This window comes from Micromys minutus (genome assembly GCF_963924665.1).
Source record: "Micromys minutus genome assembly, chromosome: 14".
Classification (NCBI taxonomy): domain Eukaryota; kingdom Metazoa; phylum Chordata; class Mammalia; order Rodentia; family Muridae; genus Micromys; species Micromys minutus.
Genome location: NC_137983.1, coordinates 59,197,039 through 59,221,374, shown reverse-complemented (window position 1 = coordinate 59,221,374; position 24,336 = coordinate 59,197,039).

Below are 24,336 nucleotides of genomic sequence, written 5' to 3'. Positions count from 1 at the left end.
TCCTGAGCGTAAGCATAACAAAGTATCATTAATAAATAGTGTTAGTGATTGGTGCTTTTCCATGGGATTGAGTTTCAATTTGGGCTGGTTATTAGGTGGACAATCCCTCAGTCTCTGCTCCATCCCTTGTGCCTGTTTTTCTTATAGACAATAAATTTTAGGTTGAAACATTTGAAGGTGGGTTGATGTCTCTATTGCTCAACTCGGGTTCCTGTCTTACTACAAAAGGTTGACCTAAGCTTCTCTTCCTCAACTTTGAATGCCACCACTGGTGTCATACTTCCTCCAACAAGGGTACATATACACCAATAAGGCCAAATTTCTTATATTTCTACATATTGACACTCCATGATGACTAATCATTCAAATATATGAGGGTATACAGGCATATTTTTTATTCATGACCCCATAGGCTTGTAGACATATCATAATACAAGAAATGCATTTAGTTCAACTTCAAAAATCCCCATAGACTATAACAGTCTCAATACTGTTTATGGATCCAAACATCAAATTATTTGACACTCATGGTAATCCCTTAAATATAACCTCTTCAAATGTAAAAATTAAGATCATATATCACAGACTTTTAATACACAATGTCTCAGAATCTACATTGCCATTCCAAAAGGGATGAAGGGTACCATAGTAGAGAAATACTGGATCAATAAGCAAGATCTAAAACCAGCAGGACAAACTTCAAACTTTGATTCTTCATGACTGATGTAAATGTGTTCTTCATGTTTCCAACTCTTTTCTGCTTTATTGATTGCAATATATTTATCTCTTTTAGTCTGATTCCACATCTGCTTTGTACTGTTCTGCAACATATATCCTATGACTATAGCATCTTCAACATATTGGGGTTCTCCAAGGCAACTCAGATTTTGCCCTCACAGCTTCCTGTAATGTCCTCTGGGCCTCCATACAGAAGTACCCTGGCAGGTCTCAGCAGTTTTTGTTTTGTTTTATTTTGTTATTGTTTGTTTGTTTGCTTGTTTTTGTTTTGTTTTTTTTTCCAGTGCAGAGGGAGATTCCATAGTCCCTTTTTAGTATCTTTGACTCTAAAGTCAGAACCAAGTAGATGAAGCTACCAAGTTCTACTGGTTTCTGGAGTTGAAACATAGACTCCTTGTTAAATATGTATCAGCATTATTTTTTTGTGATCATTTCCTTCATTGCTTAAGATTTTCTTTGAATTCTTTTTCACAAGTTAGGAGCTTAACTGGGTGGGTTCTTTCCAGGAGATTGCCACTTCCTTTATTTTATTTAGCAACAAGCTTTTTTCTAAACTTTTTTACCTCTTTGAACACTGGATTTAGGTCCATTGTATTTCTCAGTGCTCATTTTCTCCTTAAACTGTAAGTTTGTGTTTCTTTTTGTCCAGCTGTTTTTCTTATTACAGATCTGCATAAAGTGACAACTAATAACTACAATAGGTTGTCTTGAAATCTACTCTGCCCTTTATTCTCAAACTCTTCAATGTAGCCTTTGACAGATTTTCATTTTGGAAGCAACCACATTCTTTATTCCCCACCTCCATACCCTCAAAAATTCAAAAGAATAGTCTTTAGGACACTGATTAATATTCTGCCCTCTGATAATTCTTGAGACAAACTGTCATAATCTACATTCCTCCCAGCACTATTGTCTTCTACATTCTCACTAGTATGGCCCATTAAACCCTGCTCAAATGACTTATTTACTTTCTGAAAAAGAGAAAAATGAGTGTGGTTGTTTGAATAAAAATGGTCCCAACAGGATCATATATTTGAATGCTTGGTCATTAGAGAGTGGTACTACTTGAGCCAGATTATCAGGGGTGGCCTTGTTGGAGGAAATGTCACTAGGGGTGGGTTTTGGAGTTTCAGAAGGGAAAACCAGGCTCAATGATTATCCTTTTTTTTTTTTTTTTTTTTTTTTTTTTTTTGCTGCCCATGGATATAGGCAAGCTACTTCTCCAGTACTATGTTGCTTGCTTACTTGCTGCCATGCTGATAATGAATTAAGTCTCTGAGACTATAAGCAAGCCCCAGTTAAATACTTTCTTTTATAATAGTTATGCTCATGATGTCTTTTCATATCAAAAGCACACTAGAAAAGACAAAGAGTTACTGGGCATAGCTTAAGCTTCTTAACACTCAAAGCTTACCCATGACACATTTCCTCCAAGATGGTCATTTTTATCCCAACAAGGCTACTACATCCTAATCTTTCCAAATATTGCCAAACATTAAAATATATGAGCCAATGCAGGCCATTCTTATGCAAAGCATAGGGTACATGAACTAATTATTTTCTCTATAAATCTTTATTTTTAAATTGAAATGCAATTTACATATGTTAGAAACATTTATAAAGACAATTGTAGAGGTCTATGGACAGAAATGTGTATCTATTATTTCATGCAGACTTTCAGCTGAAACCTGAGGCCACTTGAGACTACACCTTTTACCTCATGATAGATCATCAAAATTATGCTGACTTTTGCCTTCCAAAATTTTTAATGGTAGAAATATACATGAAATGTAGAATAATTATGGCTTTTGAGTATCAAAGTATTTGATACTATCCAATGGGTGTATATATAAAGTAGCTATTTATTTTAAGGGTCAGAAAAACAATTAGCTTGATGAAAAGGGATTAAAATATTATATATTCATAGAAAGCAGTGCACCTAAAGATTTCTGGCTATTTTTATTCAGTTTTAACTGGACCTCTTGCATAAGAAGAAAACATAGCATCTTTATGTAACAAATATCATACCACTATCCCTGGTGGCATTTTCCCTTTTAAAATCTGTTAATAAACAAAGATATATTTATTTTCAGAGAACATTCTGAGGCTAACACAGTCCTTTGTGTGGTGGAGCTAAACTTTACTCATATCCACAGATATCACTAGATAGTGTTTTCACATTTGTTACAATAATAACATATACTCAAGAGCCTTAATGTATTAAGGGGATTGCTGCAAGGGGAAAGGTGAGAAGAGAGACATCTCTCAGCCCTCTTTTTTATTTTTTCCCCCAGGAGCCCATGACAAATCTCCTGGGCTCTTGATTTTGGGAAATTTACTGTGTGTTCAAACATGTATTTTAACCACTGGATGCATTGAAAACTGGAAAATGAAACCTTATATCTACCTTCATTATGTTAGCATGTTTTTTCTTCCAATTTCCCTGGTTTGTGAGTTGATCTATAGTCTGTATTAAAATAATTACCAGCTTGGATTTATGAGTACTTTATGCAAGAAAAGCTCAGTGATTCAGGCAGCTTGAATCCATCCTCACACCATGAACAGAGTGATAGATGAAAGTCGCTTTTCATTAGTTCCCTCTAGAGTATTCTATAGCTTGTTGGGCTGATAGATTAAACCTTATTATTGGGGTCTAAGTGTGAGAATTCTAGCATCTGTAGCCAGGATGTCTTGACAGAATCTTTTCAGGGATGGAAATTTGGTTGAGAATTAATATTTTCCACTCAAATGCACAGCCAATTTTAAAGAAACTTATACCTAACAATATGATTGCCCTAATATTTTACAAATGACTCTTTTGCACATCCTTCATGTTATACCAGTGCCTTTTCCCTTATAAATCACGAGATATTTTTTTTCTGTGGAACAAGAAAGAAAGGCAAGACTTTCTACCATTCTCAGGAACATTCCGGAGCTTCATGGAGAAAAGCCATATGGGGCAACTTGTAGCTGTCAGCTGCAGCACTGCAGGCAACACAGGAGATTATTTTTATTGGAAGGCAATAAAGTCCAAATACTATCATTACAGACCTTCTCTCTGCCTCTTTTCCAGCTTTCATTATTACTGCACAGCAGCCTCAGCAATTGTATTTGTCAACACTGTAGGGATAACTCTGCAACCTGTTGGTCGACTTAGTAAATTGGGAATTGCTTTGTGAATACTGATGTTTTGGAGAGCTCTGTCATGGCAGCTTGCAAAGAGACTGCCATTCAGAATGACATTTTATTCTGTGTATTGTGATTAGTTTTGCAGCAGAGTTTAAAACGTGTAATTGCTTTTGTAGTCTGAGGAAGAAAGAGTTGCTAAACTACATTTAGAGATGTGTTTATAATTGTTTAGGGATGTTAAAAGAATGGTGAGATTTCATAGATAGTACATAGATTAAAATAAATTAGGTTGTTTATTGTGAAACTTTGCTAAAAGATTTTGCACTATGGAAATGACACAACTTAAAAATTATATTTGTTTCAAAGTATAAAAAAAGATTATGATGAAATCAGGGTTCTGGTCAATCAATTACCTGGAAAAATTCAGAGCATGATTCAAGTTAATAATTCATGTATATAGAATATTACAAATCAGAGTTGATGACTCATTTATATTAAATAATAATAAAATATATAGCCATTATTTTGAGGTCTAAAAAATGAACAGAAGATTCTGTGCATTAAAATGAAAGAAAAAATTTTCAGTAATTAGGTTTTTGTTTTTTGTTTGCTTTGTGTTTAGAGCAAACCAGAGAACTGGGGAGAAGATAGGACTTATCCATTTATTTTTTTCATTCATAAATTTAGTGCATATTCTGGCCACTGTATATATGGTACTGTTTTGTATACTTGGAGTAATGATGTCAGCAAAAGGTCATTGTTTCAACAACTATATATTATAGAAAAGGAGGAAAACATGAACTTTACAGATATATATATATATAGAACTGGAGAAAATTATACCAAATGGGGTATCTCAACAAAAGAAAGACTAGCACAGTGTGTTTTCTTTCACATGTGAATTCTAACTTCACGTGGTTATTATGTGTATTTATTCTTGAATAATCAGTAGAAACTGTAAAGTAGAATGGGACCTTGAAGGGGCATTTCAAGGAGGACAGCTAGGATATTATAGGTAAAGTGAAAGTAGTGAAGAGAAATACTAGGGAAAAAAAAAGCTTAAGTAGATATAGGTGTGATAGTATTACCACCAATTGCATAAGAATCTAGTACTCAGTGAAATCAGTCCCCATTGTTTGGAATAGTATAATAGGCTTTAAACTGCCTCAGTTTCTTCCCTATGAAGCATGTTGTAATTCCTTATTTAGTTGGATTTATGAAGAAATACCTGGAAAATAGTATGAATCTGTTTTATTTAAGTCTCTGGGCTGTCAAACTGGTGCCTGCTGACACATGTAATGGATAAGCAGTATTTTTAAGTATGTAAAAATTAAAGGTTGCATTGTCATTGGTAGTGTGACTATTACTTAGATCAAAGGCACACTGTTGAAGTTACCACCTCATATACTTTTTAGTACTGTCTTGCTTTTAAGTCTGACATATATACTTTTGGTGATCAGGCCTGATTTATTTCAGCTGATATTAAGAGATATGTTGTCTTCATAGATGCACATTTATGTCTTTCAATATGCACATTTAATGAAGAATATTTTAATTAAAATAAATCCAGACTATTCTTGGTCTAGCTTCTACCTCCCCATTTTAACAGCTGAAATAATTGTTAGCAGAAGTTTCTGCACCACACAGCCTAAAGTGTCTCCTTTGATGTATCTCACATATGGTAAGATAAAAAATTCTTATAATTACATTTGGTTATTTAGGGTCATTATTTTTGTTTTGACAATTTTCTGTATTCTAAAGTGATATTTCAGGTCAAGAAGTCACTTTGTCAGAGAAGCAGTTTAATAAAGTGGGAGTGAATTAAAACAGGTTAGATTACTTTGGTTGTAAATAACACAAGGCTTCTCTTGCTAACTTGAACACACTGAGTGTCAGTAACACTTGTTTAAAATAACCATTTTAAATATATCAAGAACCTATCTGAAAACCTGTGTCTAATCAAAGCAGGTGATTTTCATAACCATGCTAAGGTTTAGTAAATAGTGATTTTTTTTAAAGTCTCAGTTGCTCAATTTTAGAAATGAAGACTTGAAAGCCAGATAGAGTGAAATCCTACCATCTCAGAGAGAGAAAGTGTTTGCTCTGCTTTTGACATATGGTTGACTCTATTTAATCCTATTTACAATAAGCACAGAGCTCTTAGATGAAAGGCATGTGTTAGGATTGAGCCAAACTACAGAAAATATGTGTGATAAAATATCCTCCAACACAGTGATGCTGGAGTAGCTGAAATATTACGTAGAAGCACTAAAGGCTGTCAGAAAATGAACTTGAAAACAATTTGGTTGGTCCTAGAAATTTTTTTTTTCATGGCACCAAGAATCTCCTTGATGGTGGTATTTCCAGGTTTGAGGTTTTTAAATTTTGAAGTTGGTGAATATAATACAAAAGTTTAAAAATATGTTTTGATACCATATTTGCAAATATGAATGTTTAGGTGCTGTTCTGTCTGTGCATTGTATTCTTTTTGGTGTGTGGAGGACATACTGAACAAAACACTTTGTAGAAAAATACCTTCCAGAAAGAAAGGTTTTATTCAGAAATGTTGAATATAGCCCTATGTAAAGTCAGTAAGACTCGGGACACAGTGTTCTGTTCATGAAAGTCTAAACATCAAAGAGTTATACTAATATTTCAGTTTTAGCCACTGTTTTCTAGCAGGTTCTAAAATAAACCAGTAGCCAGATGGCAAAATTCGACAGGAAAAAACATTCATTATCATCTAATTTTGTTATTGATAGGAGAAGACAGTATCTGCAGTTACTCCTCTCTGGTTCATATTAAATCCAACTAAACAGTATTATTCTGTTGTGTTTCATTTCATATTTAATTGACTGATGTTCTTGGAAAGCACACATCCTAGCTACTTAGATCTAGGTTTTGTTCATGGAGCAAAGGAAAAAAAAAAAAAAAAAAAAACTCCAGTTTTTTTCTCTTCCCAGTTACAAGACTAAATTCTCAAGGTAGCAAACAATTGTCATCTCTGAGGAAAGAAAATTGTATGGTGGGCTTTAGTAATCTCTAGAGAATTTCATATTGATGGGATTAAAATTCAGCAAATTTTTCTTTTAGGCCAACAGTGTAACGGCTAGGAATTCATTCAAAGAATGAATTATCCATGCATAAAAAGATTTAACTACAAACAAATTCATGGCAATATTACTTTTAAATAAAAAATAGAGAAAAGTGAAATGTCTATTCATCCAATTCAGTTATTCATTCAATGTATACACATGAAGCTAAACAAATATCAACTTCTACTGTTGTTATGTTTGGTGATCAGTGATAGATTGAATCAAATATTATTGACAATCCATGCAATAGACTACTACATAGCCATTAATAATATAGAACTGGGAAACACATACGGTGGATCTTTTATGTTAAGCTCTCTTTAAGTATATAAAATGAATTCATATATCCTTTGGTGAAGCAATCTGTCAGCCCATAGGGTGTGGATATTGGCATGATTTTATGATGGCAGTTAAAAGGGAGCTAGCTTTGAAAAAATGAATCTTTGTATTGATCAACTGTAGACTGTAGGGTATGGTCAGTGAGAATTTAATCACAGAGTACAGGATTATTCAGTTTATGACATGGTAGGGAGGATCAGATTTGAAAGGAGAGAAGGAGTAAGTTAGAAAGGGTAGCCAGATTAAGACTTAAGACATGACAGAAAAATGATAGGTGAGAACTATTAAGTGCTGAAGTGGTATCTTAGTGGTAGAGCAATTGCCTTGCTGACAAAAATGAACGAACGAATGAATGCATGAATGAATGAATGGATGGATGGATGAAAGGATATATATATACACATATATAAATGCATATATATGGATAAGTGAATGAATGAATAAACATAAATACTCTATAAAGCTTGGAGATATACAAAGTTATTATTTCATAAATGACAAAAACATTAGTATCAATAATGTTATTGTGGAAGAGACTATTCTGTCATAAAGAGATATGTGTTTATTTTTAATACATAGAAGCATTAAATTTTACCAAGGAAATTCTTACTACTGAGTCTGATTCACCTAGCCCCTTGATATCATGTGGTATAACTTTTACACAACTAAGATGCCTATTTGAAATCAAGGACAAAACACATTAATTACCAGGAACTTCAGTGGAAGAGGAGGGAATTATCTAGATTAACATTGCACATTGTAGACTATGGAATATTTGATAATTCTTGTGATTTCCTGAACTTCTTTAGAAAAAGTGATTGACCTCATGAGTAAATACTTTTTTGTGGTATAGTGAAACTTTCTCTGGTTCTGTTATTTTTATTTATATGAGGAACATGAATCTGAGCATTTCCCTGAATTCTAAATTGCCAAAGAATGGGTGCCTCAAGATCTACCTGATCTTAGCAGATAAAACTGACAGATATGCTGGTGTTTAGAGTAAAACAAACAGTTTTATCCAGATAAATTATATATTTATTTACTTTCCAGATGAATACAATGTAATTAGTAGAATCTATAGCTCTGTATCTAAAAGAAAACTAATCATGAATCAGATATATAGTTTTTGGAGAATTTTTTATGTAAGGTACATTTTATATAGGTATGTTAAGAAATTACAATAAACAGTACACACAGGTTTAACAATTTAAGCCCAGAAGAATGATGCTTTTACTTTAGATTTAAATTTGTCTCTTCTGAAATGTTTGAGGGTACTATATGACTAAGACAATTATGTGTCAGGTGACAAATACAGATCTATTGTAATTTTTCTATGTACAGACTGACAGTTAGACCAGCAACATTTTCTTTTTCCATTATATATTTTTTGGCTTCTTTGTCAACGATCAAGTGTCCATAAGTATAGGGTTTTATTTATGGGTCTTCATTTCTATTCCACTGAGCAACATGTCTGTCTCTCTACCAATATACGGCAGTTTTTATCACTATTGCTCTATAGTATAGCACGAGGTCAAGGAAGTTCTTTTACTTTTAAGAATTGTTTTCACACTATTCTGGGTATTTGTATTTCCAGATGGATTTGAGAATTGCTCTTTCTATTTCTTTGAGGAATTGTGTTGGGATTTTGACAGGGATTGTACTGAATCTGTAAGTTGCTTTTGATAGGATGGCCCTATTTTCTAAGTTAATTTTGCCAACTCATGAGTATAAGAGATCTCTTAATTTTCTGATGTTTTCTCTGGTTTCTTTCTTGAAAGACTTGAATCAAGAATCTCAATATAAAACCAAATACACTGAATTCAATAAAAGAGAAAGTGGGAAAGAGTCTCAAACTCAATGGCATAGGGGAAAATTTGTGAAACAGAACTCCAGTGGGTCATGCTCTAAGATAAAGAATTGATAAGCGGGACATCATGAAACTGGAAAACTTTTCTAAGGAAAATGACATAGCCAATAGGATAAACCAGCAACCTACAGTTTGGGAAAAGTTTTCTCTAATTCCACATCTGATAGAGGGCTAATATCTAAAATACATAAAGAACTGAAGAAGCTAACCACAAAAAATAATAATAATAATAATTAATGGGGTATAGAACTAAATAGAATTCACCACAGAGGAATCTTGAAGAACTGTGAAGCACTTAAAGAAATGTCCAAAGTCCTTAGATCAGGGAAACACAAATTAAAATGATTCTGAGATTCCACCTTACATAAATCAGAATGGGTAAGATTAAAAACTCAGGTGAGATCACATGTTCGTGAGGATGTGAAGAAAGAACAACACTTCTCAAAGGCTGGTGGGATTGAAAACTGATACAACCACTGGAAATCTATCTAGAGTTTCCTCAGAAAACTGAACATAAATCTACCTGAAGACTCAACTATACCACTCTTGGGTATATACCCAAAAGATGGCTCACCATGCCACAGGGGCATGATTTCCACTATGTTCTTAGCAGCCTTATTTGTGATAGCCACAGCTGGAAACAACCCAGATTTCCCACAATAGAATAGTGGATACAAAAAATGTGGTTCATTTACACAGTGGAATACTATTTTGCTATTAAGAAGAATATCATGGGTTTTGCAGGCAAATGGGTGAAACTAGAAATTATCATCCTGAGTGAGGTAACTCAGACCCAAAAGGACATGCATGATATAAACTCACTAGTAAGTGGATATTAGCCCAAAAATGTAGAGAAAACCCAGGACCCAACCCACAAGATTCAAGAAAGTTAGCAAGCCACCGTGCCCAAGTAAAGATGCCTCAATTACACTTCGGAGGGAGAAAAGAGCTGTCAGAGGAAGGGAAGGATCTGGTGAGAGAGGGGACAGGGAGGGAAGGGGGGAACATGATCACTTAGTGGGTAAATGGCGCCAGACTGAAACCCTGGGAGCCAACGGAAAGAATGGACACAGTCAAGCTTGTGGATATAAGAAGTGAGGAACCCTCTAGAATATTCTGGAGATCTGGGAGGTGACTCTTTAGATTCAAAGGCAGGGACTTTGGATGAAGTGCTCTTTGGTGGGAAGGAAGAACTTGTGGAGTCTACCTCCAATGGAGTGACAGAATATCAAGTGGATAGATGGGGTTGCCATCCCACAGTCAAAACCTCTGACCCAGAATTGTTCCTGTCTAAAGGAATAGCATGAAAGAAAGGAGATCCTGTGACAGGCCCGAATTGGGAGCAAGCTCAACGAGAAGCCTGGTACTCTGACACTGTTACTGATGCTGTGACCTCCAGAGCATGGTTCAGGCACACACTAAGATATCTTACCATTTTTGTTAAGTGTGATGTTGTCCCATTTGTCAACACAAGTCACAATCCAAAGTCAAGTATCTGTGCCATGAGCACCTTATGCATGATGTGAGGCAGGTGAGAAAGTCATTGCTTGCAGAATTCCATTGTCATAGATGGTGTGAGGCAAGGATCAGTTGCTAAAAGGGAACTTTAGAGGTTTATGACAGGTCCCAAACAAATTATTTGTCCATCTTCTTATGTCCAGAATCATAATTTTTTTTTTCCATATTGAGATGATGCCTACAGCTTCTAAAGAAGTTCCTTTCCATGAGGTCGCAAACCTTTCGGCTCATTTTTTTTTTGTTCTTAAAGCATCAATGTAGTGGGGGGGGGCACAGTTACACTGTGAAGGGTAATTTGGTCAGAACCTAGTGACTTCATCATTAATCAGGTCTAAAAACTAATCTTATTTGAATACCTACACTGATGTTTGACCAAATAAGTGGGAACTACACCCAGTCAAGCTCACATATATATTAACTATGACCTTCCTTTTAACTATCACTGTATCCCTGTTATAATAATATAGAAGAATGGTAATAAATATCTTGGTCTTTAGGCCCACACCTGATGAATTTCTTAAATTTATGAGAATAGATGTGCTAAGAATGAAGCTTATATATGAAGCATATGATAAGCTTCAAGATACTATGGTGGAAAATTTATCTCACATACTTTTTATTTTAGCCTCTATGTATAATCACTGATTATATAGGGCTTCAAAAAGTATGCCATTAAGAAATAAAAGCTAGAGGCTCGATTTGGTGGTTAGCTCCATTTCTGGCTTGGAGAATCAAACATGTCTAATTTTCCATGAAATATGCTCAGAGTTGCCATCAGTATGTTCACTTATACTTGAAGACTTTATTGATTAGAAATGTAAAGAAATTTAGAGAAAACAACATTTTGATAGTTGTATATTCATTTATTTGTCTAATAACATGGTACCATTATTCTTCCTAATGCCATAAACAGGTGAGAAAGAGATAAAAGTAGTTACTAGGCAAACTGTTACTTAGGAATTCTGAGAATGGTCATTGTTCTTTTTGTGATTAGGAACTGATATGATTGACTAAATAATGCAATTTGTATATAAAACAGAGGTCTAAGAAAATTTTTATTCTAGTAATTTATAAAATATGTGTGTATTCATTATTACCCCAATGGAAAAAAAATACCTTGAGGTCAAATTCTGATTATAAGAACAAGTGAGAGAATACAGAACTGTGTACTTAGTGTTCTAAATTCAAATGGTGAGGAATGCGAATTTTGGGTGTACATGTAAGTGACAATGTAGCAATGTATGTAAGTGATTGTGGGCATGTATATGTTTTGAGTTTTCATTTACATACAATATATTTTAAAAATCACTATGACATAAAGGATAAATTTAAAAATGGTATTATACTGTCTTAGTCAGGGTTTCTATTGCTGTAATATAACACTGGGACCAAAAAAGACAAGGGTTTATTGGACTTACAATTCCATACTGGAGTTTATCACTGGAGAATGACAGAACAAAAACTCAAGCAGGGTAAGAAACTAGAGGCAAGAGCTTCTGCAGCAGTTGTGGTTGTTTGCTGCTTACAAGTGTGTTTCACATTGCTTCCTCAGCCTGCTTTCTTTAGAATGCAGGATCACTGGCCTAGGAATGGCACTAACCATAATGGTCTGGGACCTCCCCCATTTTTCTCTAATTAAAAAAATATTCTATAGGGTGGCCCATAGTTCACTCTTATGGAGGCATTTTCTCAATCAAGGTATTCTTCCATCAGATGACTGTAATTTATGTCAAGTTGACATAAACCTAACCAGCATACAGGAAAAGAACTTTTGAGTTAACAGTTGAGGGAAGTCATGTCTAAAAATACTGAGTGCTTGAGTCTTCCAATGAACTCTTTCTACTGATAAGTTGATGTAGAATGATACTTTTACACACAAAGGATGAATTCAGCTGAAGTGTATTGAATTTCTCTATAGCATCATTTTAAAATCTACTATTGAATTCAAATCTACTGATGTGTTCTCAGAAACTTATATATGAGGACTCAGATAATGCCCCTAATATCATATATTACATTGTTGCAGGGTATTTGATTGCACTGTGAACACTTTGTGTTATTTTCTGAAAAAATAAAAAGAAGCAATCATTTTTAGTTGTGATGAGGCTCAACTCTTAGCACACACCTTTAATCTCTCTGTCTGGAATATGGAACCACCCTAAACACACACCTTTAATCACAAACAATGAAGAGAAAGTTGGTTTGTAGAATGAAAGTGATGTCTGACTGAGTGGTAGACCAAAAGATTTAACAGAATAGGATATGCCCTACTCTTATGAGAAGAGATGGGGAAAGAGGCTACTAGAGAGAGAGAACAGCTCAGAGAGAAAGGAAGGCAGATTTTTTTTTAACTTTATTTTAAAAAACAAAGATAGAAAAAATTTTAAACATTTTTGCATAAATGTATACAATTACAATTGTGTCAGTGCTTAGCTTTTTTTTTTTTAACAATGAACAAAAAGTACATGTAAAACAGGGTGTAACCCAGAATTTGTCAATGTGTTCTTGGGGTGTAAGGATTGAGCTTGAATTTTTTTTTGTTTTCTTTTTTTTTCTTGAACTTCACACAGTCTGTGAGTTGTTTCTGGGCAGTGCAAGCCTCTGGAGTACGTATCCCACTATCAGTGATTGCATTTTATGTCTGTTCTTTTGTGACTGGGTTATCTCAGTCAGGATGATATTCTCTAGATGCAGCCATTTTCTTAAGAATTTGGTTAAGTCATTGTTTCTGGTGGCTGAGTAGTATTCCATTGTATAAATGTACCACAATTTTTGTATCCATTCAGTTTTACGTGTAGTGTTTTTCAGGGACAGGTTGAAGAGAAATCAAGCTAGTTATAGGTGAAGACATAATGAGACAGAAAATAAGAAGGAGCCAGAAGATTAGAATATATTTCCAAAGTTACTATGAGTCCAAGCAGAGCAATTCAGGGGAGACTATGGGAGAGAGAAAAGCCAGGTTGAATCAGTCAGCTTGGATTGGAGTTTGGCCTTGAAAAGCTGAGTTGAATGAGCCAACAGATTTCAGAAAGAACAAAAAAGATCAAACTTATTCAGAATTTTCACAGACTAAAAGCATTCTATGCTTTGATAAGATTGTATAGAAGCTAGGAGTACTTCTCAGAAGACAGCTATGTTAGGCTTCTGGTCTCAAGAACAACATAGTATCAGTAATAGTGTCAGGGTTTGGTGACTGCCCATGGGATAGATCCCAAGCTGTGCTAGTCACTGGATACCCATTCCTTCAGTCTCTGCTCCATTTTTTTTGTCCCTGCATTTCTTTTATGCAGGAAAATTTTTGGGTTAAATTTTTGAGAAGGGTGGGTTGGTGTCTCAATCCCTCTACTGGGGACCCTATCTAACTGTTGTATGTAGTCTCATCAGTTTCCGTCAGGTTCCATATCCCCACTATTGGGCATGCTGAAATAGGTCACTTATATTGAGTTCTGGGAGCTTCTCACATCCCAGTAGGTTCTCTGCATCTCTTGTAACTGCATATGTTAATTCATTCTACTGGCCCTCTGGTATCACCTGTCTCTTCCTAATCCCATCCTATTCCCCCTTTCCCTCTCACCCAGGCCACTGCCTTTTTCTGATTCCCATAATTCTTTTGTTCCTCCTTCTAAGTGGGATGGCAGGATCCTGACATGGGCATTCCTTCTTGTTTACTTCTTAGGGTCTGGGGAATATATACAGCAATATACATCAAGCCAATAGCCAACATCAAACTAGAAGAAGTCCCATTAAAATCAGGGACAGGATAAGGTTTTCCACTCCATCCCCATGTATTCCATAGAGTACTTGAAGTTCTAGCTACAGAAATAGCAACAAAAGTAGATCAAGGGGAGGCAAATTGGAAAGGAAAATGTCAAGGTATGATATGATAGTATACATAAGGAATGCCCAAAGTTTTATTAGAGAATGCCTACAGTAGATAAACAACTTCAGCAAAGCTGTAGAATATTTAACTCAAAAATGTAGCCTTCCTTTCAACGAATGACAAATGAGCTGAGAAAGAAATTAAGAAATCAACAACCTTTACAATAGCCAAAAATAATATGGAATATCTTGTTGTAACTATAAGCAAACAAGTGAAAGATCTGTATATAAGAATTTTAAGTCCCTGAAGAAAGAAATGGAAGACCTAAAGAGATGGAAAGATCTTCCATGCTCATGGATTGGTAGGATTAACAGCAAAAATGATCAATTACCAAAAGAAATCTACAGATTCAATGCAATCCACATGAAAATCCAAACACAATTTTTCACAGGCATGGGAAGAACAATTCTCAGCTTCATATGAAAAAACAAACAAACAAACAAAACAGAATAGCCGAAACAATTCTGAACAATGCAAAATTTTAGAAGGTTCAATGGAATTTTAACATTCTCTTTTCTTTTTGTTCCCCTATCCTTTGCCATATTCTCTTTTGTTATTGCCTTTATTTTGTTGTTGTTTGTTTGTTTTGTTTTGTTTTGTTTTGTTTGGGTTTTTGTGTGGATTTTTTCTTTACTTACATTTCAAATGTTATCCCATTTCTTGCATTCCCACCTGGAATTCCCCTATCGCTTCCCCCTCCTCCTGCCTCTATGAGAGTGTTACCCTCTCCATCTACTGCCTCTCATCTCCATGCCCTGGCATTCCCCTACATGGGGCATTTAGCCTTCACAGGGCCAAGGACCTCTCCTCTCACTGATGCCCAATACCGCCATTCTCTGATACATATGTGTCTGAAGCTATGGGTCCCTCCATGTGTACTCTTTGGCTGATGATTTAGTCTCTGGGAACTTTGGTGGGTCTGGTTGGTTGATATTTTCTTCCTGTGGGGGTAAAAAGTCCTTCAGCTCCTTCAGTCTTTTTTCTAATTCCTCCATTGGGGACCTAGTTTTCAGTCCAATGGTTGGTAGAGAGCATCTGACTCTGTATTTGTCAGGCTCTGGCAGGGCCTCTCATGAGACAGCTATATCAGACTCCTGTCAGCATGCACTTCTTGGCATGCACTACATTGTCTGGGTTTGGTGACTATATATTGGATGAATCCCTCGGTGGATCCATTTCTGGATGATCTTTCTTTCAGTTTCTGTACCACATTTTTTCTCTGTATTTCTTCTTTTTTTATATATAAAACAACTTTATTTTACAAAACAAAGATAAATGTACAGATTTTAAACATTTTTTGCTTAAAATTATACATTTTTTGTAAGTACATTATTTCAGATTTTAACATAATTTTTACATAAAACTATATGAATATATTTTTTTTAGTCAGTACTTGATTTTTTTCAAGGTTTCATTGTATGCCTTAAAAATTTAATAGTTACAATGAGCTAAAGTACATGTAAAACAAAATGTAACATGGAAATAGTTAAAGTTTTCTTGTTTTGTAAATATTTTTTTGTGTTGTTGTTTTTTTTTTTTTTTATTTCTTGAACTTCATACAGTCTGTGAGTTGTTTCTGGGGGAGTGCAAGCTTCTGGGGTTAGAATCCCACTATCAGTGACTGCATATTATGTCTGTTCTTTTGTGACTGGGTTATCTCACTCAGGATGATATTCTCTAGATGCAGCCATTTTCTTAAGAATTTGGTTAAGTCATTGTTTCTGGTGGCAGAGTAGTATTCCATTGTGTATATGTACCACAATTTTTGTATCCATTCATCTTCTGAAGGACATCTGGGTCCCTTCCAGTTTCTGGCTATTATAAATAGAGCCGCTATGAACATTGTGGTGCATATATCTTTGTTGTGTATTAAAGTGTCTCTGGGGTATATGCCCAGAAGTGGAATAGCTGGGTCTTCAGGTAGTACTATATCCAATTTTCTAAGGTATCGCCAGAGAGATTTCCAGAGTGGTTGTATTAGTTTGCAACCCCACCAACAGTGGAGAAGTGTTCCTCTTTCTCCACAGCCTCGCCAGCATCTGCTGTCATCTGAGTTTTGGACCTTGGCCAATCTGACTGGTGTGAGGTGGAATCTCAAGGTTGTTTGATTTGCATTACCCTGAGGGCTAAGGATGTAGAGCACTTCCTCAAATGTTTCTCAGACATTCGGTGTTCCTCAACTGAAAACATTTTGTTTAGCTCTGTACCCCATTTTTTAATAGGGTTATTTGATTCTCTGGTGTCTAGCTTTTTGAGTTCCTTGTACACCATGGATATTAGGCCTCTACCTGATGTGGTGCTGGTAAAGATCTTTTCCCATTCTGTTGGTTGCCGTTTTATTTTCTTGATGATGTCCTTAGCCTTACAGAAACTTTGCAATCTCATTAAGTCCCATTTGTTAATCTTTGACCTTAGAGCTTGAGCCATTGGTGTTTTGTTCAGGAAATTTTTCCCTGTACCTATGTGTTCTAAGGTTTTCCCTACTTTCTCATCTAATAGTTTCAGTGTATCTGGTTTAATGTGGAGATCTTTGATCCACTTACACTTGAGCTTTGTACAAGAAGATAAGAAAAGTTCTATTTTCATTCTTTTGCATGCTGAGGGCCAGTTGGACCAGCACCATTTGTTGAATAGGCTGTCCTTTTTCCATTGAATAATTACTTCTCCTTTGTCAAAAATCAGGTGACCATGTACATGAAGGCTCATTTTTGGATCTTCTATTCTATTCCATTGATCCACATGCCTATTTCTGTACCAGTACCATGCAGTTTTCAGCACAATTGCCTTGTAGTATAGATTGAGGTCAGGGATAGTGATTCCCGCAGATGTTTTTTTGTAGTTGAGGATGGATTTCGCTATTCTATGTCTTTTGTTATTCCATCTGAAATTGCACATTAATCTTTCCAATTCCTTAAAGAACTGGGTTGGAATTTTGATGGGGATTGCATTGAAACTGTAGATTGCTTTAGGTACTATGGCCATTTTGAAGATGTTGATCTTTCCAATCCATGAGCATGGGAGATCTTTCCATTTTCTGAGATCCTCCTCAATTTCTTTCTTTATAGGTTTGAAGTTCTTGTCATACAGGTCCTTCACTTGCTTAGTTAGAGTCACACCAAGGTATTTCATAGTTTTTGTGACGATTGTGAAGTGTACCTTTTCTCTAATTTCTTTCTCCACATGTTTGTCCTTTGAGTATAGGAAGGCTACTGATTTGTTTGAGTTAATTTTGTATCCAGCCATTTTGCTGAACTTGTTTATCAGCTGGAGGAGTTCTCTGGTGGAATTTTTGGGGTCACTCAAGTACACTATCATGTCATCTCCAAAGAGTGATGTTTTTATCTCTTCCTTTCCGATTTATATCCAATTGATCTCCTTTTGCTGTCTAATTGCTCCAGCCAGGACTTCCAGTACTATGTTGAATAGGTAGGGAGAGAGTGGGCAGACTTGTCCAGTCCCTGATTTTAGTGGGATTGCTTCAAGTTTCTCGCCATTAAGTTTGATGTTGGCTATTGGTTTGCTATATATTGCTTTTATTATGTTTAGGTATGGGCCTTGATTCCTGTTCTTTCCAGGACTTTTATCATGAAGGCGTGTTGGATTTTGTTGAATGCTTTTTCAGTGTCTAGTGAGATGACCATGTGATTTTGTTCTTTGAGTTTGTTTATATGGTGGATTACGTTAATGGATTTCCTTATGTTAAACCATCCCTGCATCCCAGGGATGAAGTCTACTTGTTCATGATGAATGATCATTTTAATGTGTTCTTGGATTCGGTATGCAAGGATTTTGTTGAGTATTTTTGCATCAATGTTCATAAGTGAGATTGGTCTGAAGTTCTCTTTCCTTGTAGGGTCTTTGTGTGGTTTAGGTACAAGGGTTATTTTAGCCTCAAAAAATGAGGTGGGTAATATTCCTTCTGATTCGATCTTTTGGAATAGTTTGGCGAGTATTGGTGTTATATCCCCAATAAATGTCTGATAAAATTCTGCACTGAACCTGTCTGGACCTGGGCTTTTTTTGGTTGGGAGGCTTTTGATGACTTCTTCTATTTCTTTAGGTGTTATAGGGTTATTTAGATAATTTACTTGGTACTGGTTTAACTTTGGGACCTTGTATCTGTCTAGGAATTTGTCCATTTCCTCCAATTTTTTAATTTTGTTGAGTAGAAGTTTTTGTAGTAGGATCTGATGATTTCTTGAATTTCCTCAGTTTCAGTTGTTATGTCCCCACTTTCCTTTTTGATTTTGTTAATTTGGATACACTCTTTGTCCTCTAGTTATTCTGGCTAGGGGTTTATCAATCTTGTTGATTTTCTCAAAGAACCAACTCTTTGTTTTGTTGATTTCTTCAATGGTTCTTTTTGTTTCTATTTGGTCTATTTCTGCCCTAATTTTGATTATTTCTTGCCATCTACTCTTTTTGTGTATATCTGCTTCCTTTTGTTTTAGGGCTTTTAGCTGTGCTGTCAGGTTGCTGATGTGAGCTCTCTCCAGTTTCTTTTTAGAAGCACTTAGGTCTATGAGTTTTCCTCTCAATACTGCTTTCACTACATCCCATAGGATTGGGTATGTTGTGTTTTCGTTTTCGTTGAATTCTAGAAAATCCTTAATTTCTTTCTTTATTTCTTCTTTGACCCTGCTATCATTTAACAGAGCGTTGTTTAGTTTCCATGTGTATGTGGGCTTTTTGTTGTCTTTGTTGTTGTTAAAGACCAGCCGTAGACCATGGTGATCTGAGAGGATACATGGGAGTATTTCAATCTTTTTATATAGATGGAGGATCATTCTGTGTCCAATTATGTGGTCAATTTTCAAGAAGGTGCCATGGGGTGGTAAGAAGAAGGTGTATTCTTTTACTTTAGGATAGTATGTTCTGTATATATCTATTAATTCTAGTTGGTTCAAAGTCTCTGCTAGTTTTGCAATGTCCTTGTTCAGTTTCTGTTTCCCTGATCTGTCCATTGGTGAGAGTGGGGTATTAAAGTCTCCCACTATTATTGTGTGGGTGAAATGTATTTTTTGAGCTTTAGTAGGGTTTCTTTTATGAATATGAGTGATTTTTTATTTGGAGCATATATGTTAAAGATTGAGAGTTCCTCCTGACAGATTTCCCCGGTAACGAGTAAAAAGTGTCCTTCCTTATCTTTTTTGATAACTTTTGGTTGGAAATTTACTTTATTCGATATTAGAATAGCCACTGCAGCTTGCTTATTGGAGCTGTTTGCTTGGAACTTTTTTCCCCACCATTTTACTCTGAGATAGTGTCTGTCTCTGTCTCTGAGATGAGTTTCCTGTATGCAGCAAAAGGCTGGATTTTGTTTATGTATCCAGTCTGATAGTCTATGTCTCTTTATTGGGGAGTTGAGACCATTTATGTTAATAGATATCAAGGAATAGTTGCTTCTGTGTCCTGCCATTATTGCTTTTTTGGGTTGAGTTTTGTCTGTGTTTTTTTCTTCTTTTAGTTTTCTTGTTTAGGAGTTTTCTTGTTTTTACTAGGCTGTATTTTCCCTCATTGTATTGGGTGTTCCACCTATAATTCTTTGTAGTGCTGGGTTTGTGGTCAGATATTGTATGAATTTTGATTTGTTTTAAAATATCTTTGTCTCTCCATCGATGATGATTGATAGTTTTGCTGGGTATAGCAGCTTGGGCTGGCACTTGTGCTCTCTTAAGGAGTGCTTGATGTCTGTCCAGGCTCTTCCAGCTTTCATAGTCTCTGTTGAGAAATCAGGTGTGAGACTGATTGGTCTGCCTTTATATGTTACCTGACCTTTTTCCTTACTGCTTTTAGTATTCTTTCTTTGCTTTGGGCACTTGATATTTTTACTATTATGTGTCGGGAGGTATTTCTTTTCTGGTCCAACCTATTTGGAGTTCTGAAGGCTTCTTTTATGCACGTAGTCATCTCATTCTTGAGGGTAGGGAAGTTTTCTTCTACAATTTTGTTGAAGATATTTACTGTGCCTCTTAGTTGATACTCTTCTCCCTCTTCTATTCCTATTATCCTTAGGTTCGGTCTTCTCATTGTGTCTTGGATTTCCTGGACATTTTGGGTTAGGAGCTTTTTGTTTTTTGCATCTTCTCTGGCTGTTTTGTCTATGTTTGCAATGTTGTCTTCTGCCCCCGAGATTCTCTCTTTGATCTCTTGTAATCTATTGGAAATGCTTGCTTCTGTGACTCCTGATTTCTTTTTTTGGTGTTCTGACTCAAGGGTTATCTCTTTTAGCGCTTTCTTTATTGTGTCAATTTCTGTTTCAATTTCCCTCTTCCATTCCTTTATTTCTTTGGTTCTGTTTTCCTCTAGTTCTTTAAGTTCTTTGAGTGTTTTTCTTGTTTCTTCTTTAATTGCTTCTGAATCTTTTTGCTTTTCCTCCTTTTCTTGTTTAAGTATCTCTATCAGCATCTTGAGGTATGATTTTATGTCTGTTTCTTCTTTTTCTGGAGTGTCTGGAATTCCGATGTTTGCTGTATGGGAGAGTTGGGTTCTGGTGTTGCTAGATTATCTTGGTTTCCTTGGGATATACTCTTTCTCTTTCCTCTTGCCATTTTGTTGTCAGTGATATGTTCTTGCCTTTCCCTTGTCTCTGGTCTGTGACCCTGGTTCTCCACTGGTCCAGGTGTCAGATGGCCCAAGCCCTCTTTTATGCCTCAGAGTCGTCGGTTGTGAGCAGAAGTTCCAATGTTCTGTTTCTGGTTGCTGGATCGGGCAAGGCAAGGCTGGGCAAGTTAGGGTGTGCACTTTCCATGTGCACTCAACAGAGATCTCTCTGCTCCCCTGCAGCCCAGGTCTCCCACCCACCAGTTGCTCAGCCTCTATGCGCCGCAGTTCCGGGTGGCAGATTGGCCAGGCTCTGCTCTGCGTCCTGAAGTCGCCTCTGGGTGGAAACAGAAGTTCTAATTTTCTGTTCCCAATCGCTGGATCGGGCAAGGCAGGGCTGGGCAAGTTAGGGTGTGCACTTTCCATGTGCACTCCACAGAGATTTCTCTGCTCCCCTGCAGCCCAGGTCTCCCACCCACCAGTTGCTCAGCCTCTATGCGCTGCTGTTCTTGGTGGCAGATGGCCCAGGCTCCGCTCTGCATCCTGAAGTCGCCTCCAGGTGGAAACAGAAGTTCTAATTTTCTGTTCCCAATCGCAGTTGCTCAGCCTCTATGAGTCGCCGTTCCGGGTGGCAGATGGGTCATTTTCAGCTCTCTGTATTTCTTCTTATGACCATTTTGGTCCATGTTCTACTGAAGCATCCACTATTTGGTCTTCTAACTTCTTGAGCTTCAATTGTATTTTGGGTGTTCTGAGCTTCTGGGCTAATATCACTTATCAGTGAATACATACCATGTGTATTCTTTTGTGACTGGGTTACCCTACTCAGGATAATATTTTCTAATTTCATCTATTTGCCTAAGAATTTCATGAAGTCATTAGCTGATTAGTACTCCACTGTGTAAATGTGCAAATTTTTCTGTATCCATTCCTCTATTGAAGGACATTTGGATTCTTTCCAGCTTCTGGCTATTATAAATAAGGCTGCTATGAATATAGTGGAGTAGGTGTCCTTGTTATATTTTGGAGCATCTTTTGGGTATATGACCATGAGTAGTATAGCTTGGTTCTCAGGCAGTAAGTACTATGTCCAATTTTCTGAGGAACCATCATACTTATTTCCAGAGTGCTTGTACCATCTTGTAATCCCATTCACAATGGAGGCATGTTCTTAGTTCTCCATATCCTCTCCAGCACCTGCTGTCATCTCAGATTTTGACTTTAGCCATTCTTACTGGTATTAGGTGGAAGTGACCTCAAAAATTCCAACAGGGGACTCCTAAACCTGATAAACAACTTCAGCAAAGAGGCTGGATATAAAATTAACTCAAAGAAATCAGTAGCCTTTCTCTACTCAAAGTATAGACAGGCTGAGAAAAAAATTAGGTGGGCAACACCCTTCACAATAGTCCCAAACAATATAAAGATCCTTGGTATAACTCTATCTGAGCAAGTGGAATATTTGTATGTTTCAAGTCTCTAAAGTCTCTAAAGAAAAAAATCAAAGAAGATCTCAGAAGATAGAAAGATCTCCCATGCTCATTGATTAGAAGGATTGATATAGTGAAAATGGACATCTTGCCAAAAGCAATACACAAATTCAATGCAATCACCATCAAATTTCAAAATTCTAAAATTCTTTATAGAATTGAAAAGAGGAATATACAAATTCATTTGGCAAAACAAAATCCCCAGCTTTTTAAAAACTATTCTCAACAATAAAAGAACTTCTAGGAGAATCAGCATAACTGATCCCACACTATATTACAGAGCATTAGTGATAAAAACTGTATAATACTGGTACAGAGACAGGAAAGTAGATCAATGGAATAGAATTGAAAACCCACACAACTATGTTTACATGATCTTTGACAAAGGAGCTAAAACCATCCAGTGAAAGACAGCATTGGCATTCAGTGTACAAATGAATGAAAATCGATCCATTCTTAATGTACTGTACATTGGATTAAGGACATCCACATAAAACTCATATACTTACACTGATAGAAGAGAAAGTGGGAAAGAGTCTCAAATACACGGGCACTGGGGAAATTTTCCTGAACAGAACACTAATGGCTTATTCTCTAAATTAAAAATAGACAAATGAAACCTTATAAAACTACAAAACTTCTATAAGGCAAGTGACACTGTTATTAGTACAAAATGACAACCAACAGAATGGAAAACGATTATTACCAATTCTACATCTGATAGAGGGCTAATATCCAATATATACAAAGAACTCAAGAAGGTATACTCCAGAGAATCAAATAACCCTATTAGAATCAGAAACAGAGGTGAGCAAAGAATTTTCAACTGAAGAATATCAAATGGCTGAGAAGCAACTAAAAAAATGTTGAATATCCTTTGTCATCAGGGAAATGTCTTTGTTTTTGTTTTGTTTGGTTTTGTTTTGTTATTAGAGGAACTTTGCTTTTCTTTAGTAAATATTAGTCAGGAATCAATAGGTATTACATTTCCCAAGAAGGATATATACCTGCCTAATTAATGAACATGATTATAAGATAATTTAATTTATTCTCCCCCATGTGTTATCATCATACTCAATAGATATAGAAATGATGGAAACAAATATAGAGACCCATTTCTAAACCTGAGACAGAGCTCAGGGAACTGGGTTGAGGAGGGGTAAGTAGTATTATTAGGAACCAGAGAGATCAGGGACATTGTCTACAGAATCAACTAAGCAGTGCTTTTGGGGCTGACAGAGACTGTAGTGGCAACCCCAGAGCCTGTTTGAGATTGTGCCAGGCACTCCAAGTACATTCTGTGGCTCTTAAGCTTGGGTTTTATGTTGGACTCACAAACATAGAAAAGGGAGTGTTTTTGGCTTTTTATTCTCTGCTCATTGACCTTTTCTCTTCTATTGGGTTGTAGCATACAGTCTTGATATGAGTATTTATGTCTAATCTTGTAAAGGAGCAATGGATCTTGGGGAGAGAGATGGGGAAAATAGGGGAGGGAGAGAAGGAAGAGGAGGAGGCTGCTCTCCAGATATATTATACAAGAGAAGAATAAATAAAAAAGAGATAGAGTCCTATCCTGAGTTTTGGATACAAGATCCATACTATGTCTAGATGTTATTATTATACCAGTTCTTCCTGCCTTTTGATAAGATAATGTTTCAAGTCACACAGGGTGGCTTTGAAAGAGTACATAAATAAGGCAGTCTTTGAACTCCTGATTCTACTGCTTTAGTCTTTAAT